This window comes from Strongylocentrotus purpuratus, unplaced genomic scaffold (genome assembly GCF_000002235.5).
Source record: "Strongylocentrotus purpuratus isolate Spur 01 unplaced genomic scaffold, Spur_5.0 spur5_scaffold_3, whole genome shotgun sequence".
In the NCBI taxonomy this organism is placed as follows: domain Eukaryota; kingdom Metazoa; phylum Echinodermata; class Echinoidea; order Camarodonta; family Strongylocentrotidae; genus Strongylocentrotus; species Strongylocentrotus purpuratus.
The window spans coordinates 36,819,838-36,829,073 of NW_022145609.1; the positions used below are offsets into that span (position 1 = coordinate 36,819,838).

Below are 9,236 nucleotides of genomic sequence, written 5' to 3' on the forward strand. Positions count from 1 at the left end.
GGATCTTCGCCCTTTTGAAATTGTCCCTCTTCGTTCGTTCGTTCGTGCAAAGAATATCAGGGAGTACATCATCTAGATAGGAAGATCCTTATTGAGCCAACAGATCGTCTCATCATCGAGCTCACGAAGTCCCTCTTGACCCAGGTGTATAAAACATGTGTATCTTGCATTCCTCGGTAATAAAAAAGTATTATTAGACTCGCAAAAAGAACAGATGTGGGGTGAAGTGAAACACCTGAACTTCTAGAGACGAAGTTAAAACGAGAGGTTAACTAGAATAAAAAATTACTAGCGTACAGTTTCATTCTTATTCCCTGTCTTTAGATCGACACCATTCAGATGATACTTCATGCATAAAATAGTAATACTGATATTCCTCTGTGCAAGCGAATACATATCCTCCAATTTAGTAAAGCATGATCAAAATATGCCCAAATTATCCCTTGTACTATGAAGTTAAGCACATATATAATTATATACAAATAACAAAAATAATATATGGTTTTATATATATATATAGTTATATATGGAAGGTCAAAATCGTATGACCTACCATAAACCCGGAATAAGACCATGGTCTTGGTATATATTATGTATGACATATACTGTGCAATAAAGACTGTGAAATAAACACCGCAGAGTTCGCATGAAGGGCAGGATAATATTTTTGCTTTTACCCTAGGTAGACAGAACCAATTAACCATTAATTAGATATACTCACACTTGTACTTCTTGAGATTCCTTCCCATACCCCTCTTCTCAGTCTCGAAGTACTCCAACATGTCAGCGTCCCTCTTCATGAACTCGACATCAGCAGCGGTCTCGTCGTCGAGCTCGAAGTCAGCGAGGGCGGCGACGAAGAGTGCGCAAGCGAGGACGAAAAACATAGCCTTGGCCATTTTGGTTGATGGATTCGTTTTCAGATATATCTGTGAGGTGTGATTTGATATATCATCATTTATTCAGGCTTAAACAACGCTATTTGTACTTTGAATCCAGTGTACGATAGTGCTTTGGATACCAGGTATGTCATGTTTATCCATATATTGAAATGGAATAATTATTATTCGTCCATATATAACCGTTCCCGTTTCCCGTTTGATTCTGTTATTATAATATCTGCTTGTCTCCTTGCGTTTAAATATTCCTGTTTTGTAACGCCGACTTTATTTCTTTTGGGATAAAGATTCATCTTTACCAGAATGTCTTACAAAAAAAAGAACCACTTTCTTCCAAATGTTTAAATTCTGTCTTTGAAAATGTCATTTTCTATTAGACAAGTATGGGAAATGATTAAGCTCGCTTCTATAAAGCATTGACGTCAGGAGTTCTTTTAAGCAAGGGGAAATCTAGTAATTACCGAAGTCTTTAACTTTGCGCTTGATGCATATGTTTCGAAAGCTCCTTCTTATTGCGATCAAATAGATGATTACAGAATATGATTCTAATTACATTGAAGCATTATGCTTCACGAAATTTATTAAATAAAACAGCTTACCTGACGGAAAGAAGTCTTGAATGTGTCCGTGATCTGGAACTGAATACTGTTTCTTACCGGACGCTCTGTATTTATACCAATTTTCTGAGTGGTTTGTCACTAAGATTTGGTTAAATGGAACATGTTTTTCATTGACTTATTGTCACAGATAATTAATTCTGGATTAAAATATGTCATCATTCTGTAATATTTCATTTAATTAAAATAGGACCATATGGAAAGATGGCCTGAATAAAATGTCAATGTGACACGTTTTCCCCACATGTGGCGGCACCGAAAAGTTCTTATTAGTAATTATACACGGCATAGTTGTGTCTCATGTATAGGCAGTGAGTGAAATGAGGCCGGAAATAATAAATTACTCATCCCAGTTCAATGTCTCCATCTGGAGAATACCCAAGGTCGCCATCTCTCTTCACCTATGTTCGCATTTACGGTGACATACGGCGCCCCCTGTTAGCGGCGATGCTGCAAGAAGTGACCAACCACGTGTAGTCCTGTAGAAATTTTTCAGACCCGGAAAAGTTGTTAAGTACAAGGTTTTTTGGTTGATTTGTGTTCTAGATGGGTATTGAAGTAAATTCAGCCAGGTTGCCAGCTTGGCAACCTTGGGCAACTTTTTTTAATAGCCATATTAGCATAATCATCTAATTAGCATATGTGCAATATGTAATAATGTTGCTTATCTCAATCCAGGAAGCCTGAAAACATGGATAATACGACTTTTAAAGGGTTTTATATGACAAGGAATTCATTTATGACACCAATTTTATTTTTAAGTAATACAATTGTCTTAAATAGCATAATTAGCATAATGTGTACAATATATGGACTTCATTGTCATTGTTTTTCTATAAAGCCTAAAAATGGTGCAATGCAACATTGTAAATCACTTTTGAAAGATTAATCATTAATTCATGAGAAGATTTTCCATGTAGATGTAGTATAATTAGCCTAATAAGCATAATAATCTAATTAGCATATATATGCAATATGTAATATTGTTGCTAATCTCAATCCAGGCAGCCTGAAAATATGGATAATACAACTTTTCAAGGGTTTTCTATGACGAGGAATTCATTTATGACACCAGTTTTTGGTTCCAAGTAATGCAATTGTCTTAAATAGCACAATGAGCATTAATGAGCTAATAAGCATGTGTACGATATATTATGGACTTCATTGTCATTTTTATCTATAAAACCTAAAAATGATGCAATGCAACATTGTAAATCACTTTTGAAAGATTGATCATTAATTCATGAGAAGATATTCCATGTATATGTAGTATAATTACCCTAATTAGCATAATAATCTAATTAGCATATATGTGCAATGTGTAAAAATGTTGCTAATCTCAATCCAGGAGGCCTGAAAACATGAATAATACGACTTTTCAAGGGTTTTCTATGACGAGGAATTCATTTATGACACCAGTTTTTGGTTCCAAGTAATGCAATTGTCTTAAATAGCACAATGAGCATTAATGAGCTAATAAGCATGTGTACGATATATTATGGACTTCATTGTCATTTTTATCTATAAAACCTAAAAATGATGCAATGCAACATTGTTAATCACTTTTGAAAGACTAATTATTAATTAATGATAAGATATTCCATGTATATGTAGTATAATTAGCCTAATTAGAATGTATGTGCAATATGTAATAATGTTGCTAACCTTAATCCAGGAAGCCCGAAAACATGGATAATATGACTTATCCAGGAATTCTACCACCAGCTTGAGCAACGTCGGGCCTGTACTCTCAATGGTTCTGGCTTTGGTTAACATAGACAGATCATAGTTCGCACTGTTGTATTCAACATCCCTGGCCTATGACGTACCTGTGTCACCACATCATCAATTCCATCATTATCATCTGCTTTAACCATCTTCAGTGTGTTTCCGACAGTCTCTCTAAATCCAATGACTTAAGCCCAACCATCAATGCGGATGATGACCTCGTAATTTCCTAGACATTTCATGAGGTACGACAACATTGCCTTAAGACCAAGATAACCACCACATTGGACATACGATTTGTGAAGCTAAATAGAGTCCCAAATAATTGATATTGTACATATATGCTAATTAGGCATATTAGTACAATAATTACATTTTAAGCCAATTGCATTACTTAAAAATAATAAATGGTGTCACAACTGAATCCCTCATCATGGAAAACCCCGGAAAGTCATATTATCCATGTTTTCAGTCTTTTTAGATTAATATTAGCAACATTATTACATATGGCACATACAGTGTATATGCTAATTAAGCTAATTATACGACATTTACATGGAACATCTTCTAATGAATTAATGTGTAGTCTTTCAAAAATGATTTACAATGGTGCATTGCGCCATTTTTAGGCTTTATAGATAAACAATGACAATAAAGTCCATATATCGTACACATGCTAATAAGCTGATCATGCTATTTAAGACAATAGCATTACTCAAAAATAAATATTGGTGTCATAAATGAATTCCTCGTCATGGAAAACCCTTGAAAAGTCACATTATCTATGTTTTCAGGCTTCATGGATTAAGATTAACAACATTATTACATATTTCACATATATGCTAATTAGATTATTATGCTAATTAGGCTGATTATACTACATATACATGGAATATCTTCCCATGAATTAATGATTAATCTTTCAAAAGTGATTTATAATCTTGTATTGCACCATTTTTAGGCTTTATAGATAAACAATGTCAATGAAGTCCATATATTGTACATATTATGCCAATTATGCTATTTAAGACAATTGTATTACTTAAAAATAAAAATTGGTGTCATAAATGAATTCCTTGTCATATAAAACCCTTGAAAAGTCGTATTATCCATGTTTTCAGGCTTCCTGGATTGAGATAAGCAACATTATTACATATTGCACATATGCTAATTAGATGATTATGCTAATATGGCTATTAAAAAAGTTGCCCAATGTTGCCAAGCTGGCAACCAAGCTGAATTTACTTCAATACCAATCTAGAACACAAATCAACAAAAAAACCTTGTACTTATCAACTTTTCCAGGTCATGTACATGGCATATGGTACCGTCTACTGGACTAGTGCGTCAGAAAAAGAGAGTGGTCACCAAACACAATTCTTGATTTAATTGCTGCTTTTGCAGATGATTCCACGTAGAAAGATAGGATAGCATCAATTTCCATGATGGAAAAGGTAGAACAGAAGATGGTCAGTGGCGCATGTAAACTTCAATATTTTATACTGTGTATTTTCCTTTTTCACCTGCTCTGGAACGAACTAAACTCACCATGATGTATACATGTGATTGTGAAAGTTCGATGGACATAAGTGAGTTGGTCAAGTGGTAATTTATTGCAACGAGAGAGAGAGAGAGAGAGAGAGAGATTGAAGTGATAGTACGTTTATATGCAAGGGCTAGGGAGCGTCATTGTAGTTTCAACAAGGACTTCAGAAAGTTCAGAGTTGCATTTTAATGTCAACATTTTGTGGTGTTATGATATTCACCTAGCCATTTGAAAGTTTGATTTAGAATGTTAAGGATTATAAATTCTAAATAGGCAAATATCATCAACCAAAATATATTCAGTTATAAAGAAAGAAGGAAATTTTATACGGACGAAATTGAAATAAATGTTATTGTTTCGCTTAGAATAGAGAACTTGTACGCAATATAGTTGTAGTGAAAGTTAAACATATGTGATAGCAGAAAAATAACAGAACATATATATTCATATATATCTAAATGTATTTGTCCATACATTTATAGGGAAAGTTACAAAGGTAAATACAAATCTTTAACACCATGCATGACGTAAATCATCCCCCCCCCCCCACAAAAAAAAAATGTTAAATTCTGCATTTACTTTATTGGAACCCAAATCCAGAATAGACTGTAATCGTACGGAAAGTTCATATGTATATATTCAGGCTAATGTATTGCAAATAGAGAGAGAGAGAGAGAGAGGGGGGGGGGGGGAGGGGGAGAGGGGGAGAGAGAGAGAGAGAGAGAGATGGGGAGGTGAAAGTGATAGTATATGGACGATCTAGGGAGTCATTATAGTTTCAATAAAGCCTTCAGAAAGTTCAAACTAACTTTTTGAAAGTCAACATTTTGTGTTGTCATTGTATTTTTGTCCGAATGCGTGTCCCTATACTTGGCGTTATACGAAGTCACGTGGTGTTTCGTGGCGTTATGTAAAGTCACATGGTCTTTCGTGGTGTTACCACTGAGCCGTTACGTACAGCACAAACCTGCGTTCCTCCGTGATAGATGTGGGGTCGAAGCTGGCAAGTTAGTGGTCTTCTTTTTTTGTCATAATGAAAGGACACAAGCTGCAGCAGAATGCACGAACTTTAAAACAAAACAAGTTGGGAAATGTTTGCGCTTTCTTACTTTTTTTAATGTCTTTTAATACGCATGTAGGAAAAGTGTCATCTGCCTGTCTAACCATCAACGATGTATAACCTTTACAGTAAAAAATATGTTCCATATTCTGAACCGCCGCTTTAAAACCCTAAATATTTAAAGGTGATGACAATTTTGAGAAACAACTCGTCTGACACCTTTCTTAACATGTCTGCCAATGTATCCATGAAGGTTTTCTTCGCCTTTTTCCAGAAAATAGCTCATGGCATTTTTGCAAAGGCCATGGATGTAGTTTTTTGTGTTATGATGGATCACAACTAACCTCTTTGATCTTCATTGTCTATGTTGCACATATTAGCATCTTGGTTTTTTGTTTTTTAGAATGTAAACACACCTTTGAACGTCACCTATAAGCCGAGCATTTCGGGATAAAAACTATAAATGGTGGATTATTTGATAAGAGCAAGTATTCCTGACATCGTTGCACAGACTGTTATCTACTGTCCTCACTAGGTGAGTACATATATGTTTTTACTGACGATTTTTTTTTTTTAAACAACGAACAATCAAATATTATAGGATACAGCCCAAAAGACCAACAGCCCGTGAGACTGACAATGTCGGTCTAGCGAACCTTCTGAAATGTTGTGAGAAGGACGCTGTGACCGGCGGCCGACGAGACCAACAGCCTACGAGACCAACAGCCCACGAGACCAACATCCAGCGAGATCGACAGCCTACGAGACCAACATCCCACGAGACCAACCGCCCACGAGACCAACAGCCTCCGAGACCAACAGCCCACGAGACCAATATCCAGCGAGATCGACAGCTTACGAGACCGATATGTCCGTCTTGTATGTGGGCCTTCCAACAACGTTTTTGACGGTTCACCAGACTAATATTGTCCGTCTCCTGAGCTGTCGATCTCGTGGGCTGTTCCGAAACCTGTCCTTTATAAATATTAATTAACCTTCAAATATTTTTCGAAGTAGGATTCCACAAATGTAGGTTGCAGCATGCAGTTTTGTCTGTGTTAGCTTGTGCTACGGTATTTGTTTAACTTATTACGTATGAGATTCGGAGAAAAAAACAAGAGGTAGAACTACATATATAATTATATCAGTGCAAACATTGAACTATGGATGCCTATCTTTAGGTCATGTTAGCGCAACTCTTTTCATCAGATCACACAAAAGCAGGCACCACCCCCCCCCCCTTCTCCCGGGTTCCGGTTCATGAAGTTACCATATTAATAGCTTTCTTTAACAGCTGTCTCATCCTTCAACAATATTTTTTAATCAGCTAACGACCAATCAAAATGGCCAAGGCTCTCTTCTTCGTTCTCGCTGCCATTCTCATCATTGCCGCCCTCGCAACCGATTTCGAGGAGAACACAATGGAGGACTTCTTCATGGCTGAGAAGAGGGGACAAAACTTGAAGAAGTACAAGTGTAAGTATTAATATTGTCATGATCCTGTAAATATCAGAGCGTAATAAGAGAGAAAACATATAGGAACAATAATGGGAAATAAAACAAAGTGAGAGAGGTGTATTAATTAAGAGATAGAGAGGGGGAGAATGCGAGAGAGAGAGCGAGTATGTGCATGTATGCGTGTGTATGAGTATTCACAAAAAATTTAATCTGCACATGAGAAGACAATGGCATTTGAACCACATTTGTAAAACCCACATAAAAGATCATAACTAGGGGAAAATGAAAGTTGACTAATATCATTATTCATTTATCATGCTTCCATAATGCGCAGATTCAAGTATCTATTCAGAAGGGGAAACTAAGAATTTCATGGAAAATCTTCATCACTTTGGGATTGATTCTTAATTTGCACGCAGTGACGCCTCTCTATATGTTAAATAATCCGTGAATAGTTGGGATGTAAATGATTAATGAGTCCTCTACATATTTTTTCAATTTTGCTTTCATTTATTTTTATTTTTTTTGTTTTACTTAACGCCAGACTGCGAACAATTCCACCAGGATTGCTGGTGCGGCAGGAGGTCAGGCAAGGTCGTCTTCTGTAGCGGTGAGTTTAACTCTTAAACTGCCATAGACAAGGACGCTCTCTTCCTACGCCTTCCCATTACCTTGTATCGCCCGCAATAGTAAACAAATATACCATGCACTAGGGGGCTCTAGTTGAAATTATGGATCGAGGTGGCAGGAAAAGCACTAGTTCTGTCGTCAAGGAATCCATAATTTCACTAGTGGCTTGAAGTAGTGCATGAAATATTTGTTTTATATTTTTCAAACCAACCTTCAAAAAATAATAATGATAATAATAATGTTTACTGTCACTGAAGTAGTGAAGAGTGCAGTAAGAGCAGCGCAGACGCGCGACCGCGACCGATAGTACATTGATCTTGATCGGTCGTATATATATGACGTCATCCATGGTATAGTGCAATGGCGTAGTGCACTATACCATGGATGACGTCACGGTTACATCATAGCAATGTTATGTTTGGTCACGTGATGCCATGTAGACCAATCACTGAACAGGATTTCATTGATCAAAAATATAATAAATGTTTCGACAAATAAACTCAAGCGTAATTTCAAATATCCCATATTGTGCAGAAATAACGTAAAACGTAATCGTCGTGTTCGCACATTTCCATAGATTAAGGACAAGGCTATTGTTGATATTTATAAGTCTTTGCCGGCGGATTCTGTGTAAGTTAATTTTAATATTCGCGTATGCAGAGAGCACAATATAATAGAGTGATCATGTTGTAGGGTAATGTAAAGCACCAGTCTATTGTTTGGTTATTTGTTTTCTAGAGTTACATCCGTGATAATGTATAAAGTTACTACCAATTCTAGTTTCCTTTCTTGTTTTACTTTTTGTATAATTTGCAAAAATTTCCTTTTTGTTTGTTTTATAATTCAGGCGCTGGAACTGGAGACAGTATGTAAAGCCCCACACTAACCCGGATATATCGAACCGACCTCCCTCTTGGAACCGTAATCGGCATTACAGTGCTTAACCCTATGAATGTTTTTTTCATGGACACTTAGAGTTCATTTAATGTCCCTTGAATGAATGACACGGCCGTCTACACTCAGTTTGATGTGATGTTCTTGGTATGATCTATCCAATAGTAAAAAACTAAAATAAAATACATGAAGAGTCCTCGACTGTTTATTTCTCGCAAACTGAATTAGAAAAAAAAGTAATTTCTTTTCGGTTTATAAATTTAGCTAATTTAGTATGTATATGAAGAATGAGTATGTGTGTTTGCTTGTGTGGGTGGGCGCACGCGTGTGTTATGCGTGTTTGTTTGTGCGTAAGAGCGAGAAATTAAAGTCGCAAAATTGGACAGTGAGTGTGTATCTGGATG

The 9,236-nt window shown here is 36.2% G+C and overlaps 1 long non-coding RNA gene across 1 annotated transcript; it reads left to right on the forward strand.

Annotated features, from left to right (window-relative positions):
- Positions 1–7,245: 7,245 nt before the first annotated feature.
- On the forward strand, positions 7,246–8,998 carry LOC115928458. Its single transcript, XR_004066065.1, has 3 exons — positions 7,246–7,326; positions 7,853–7,918; positions 8,786–8,998. It is a non-coding gene; the product is annotated as an uncharacterized LOC115928458 (long non-coding RNA).
- Positions 8,999–9,236: the final 238 nt, after the last annotated feature.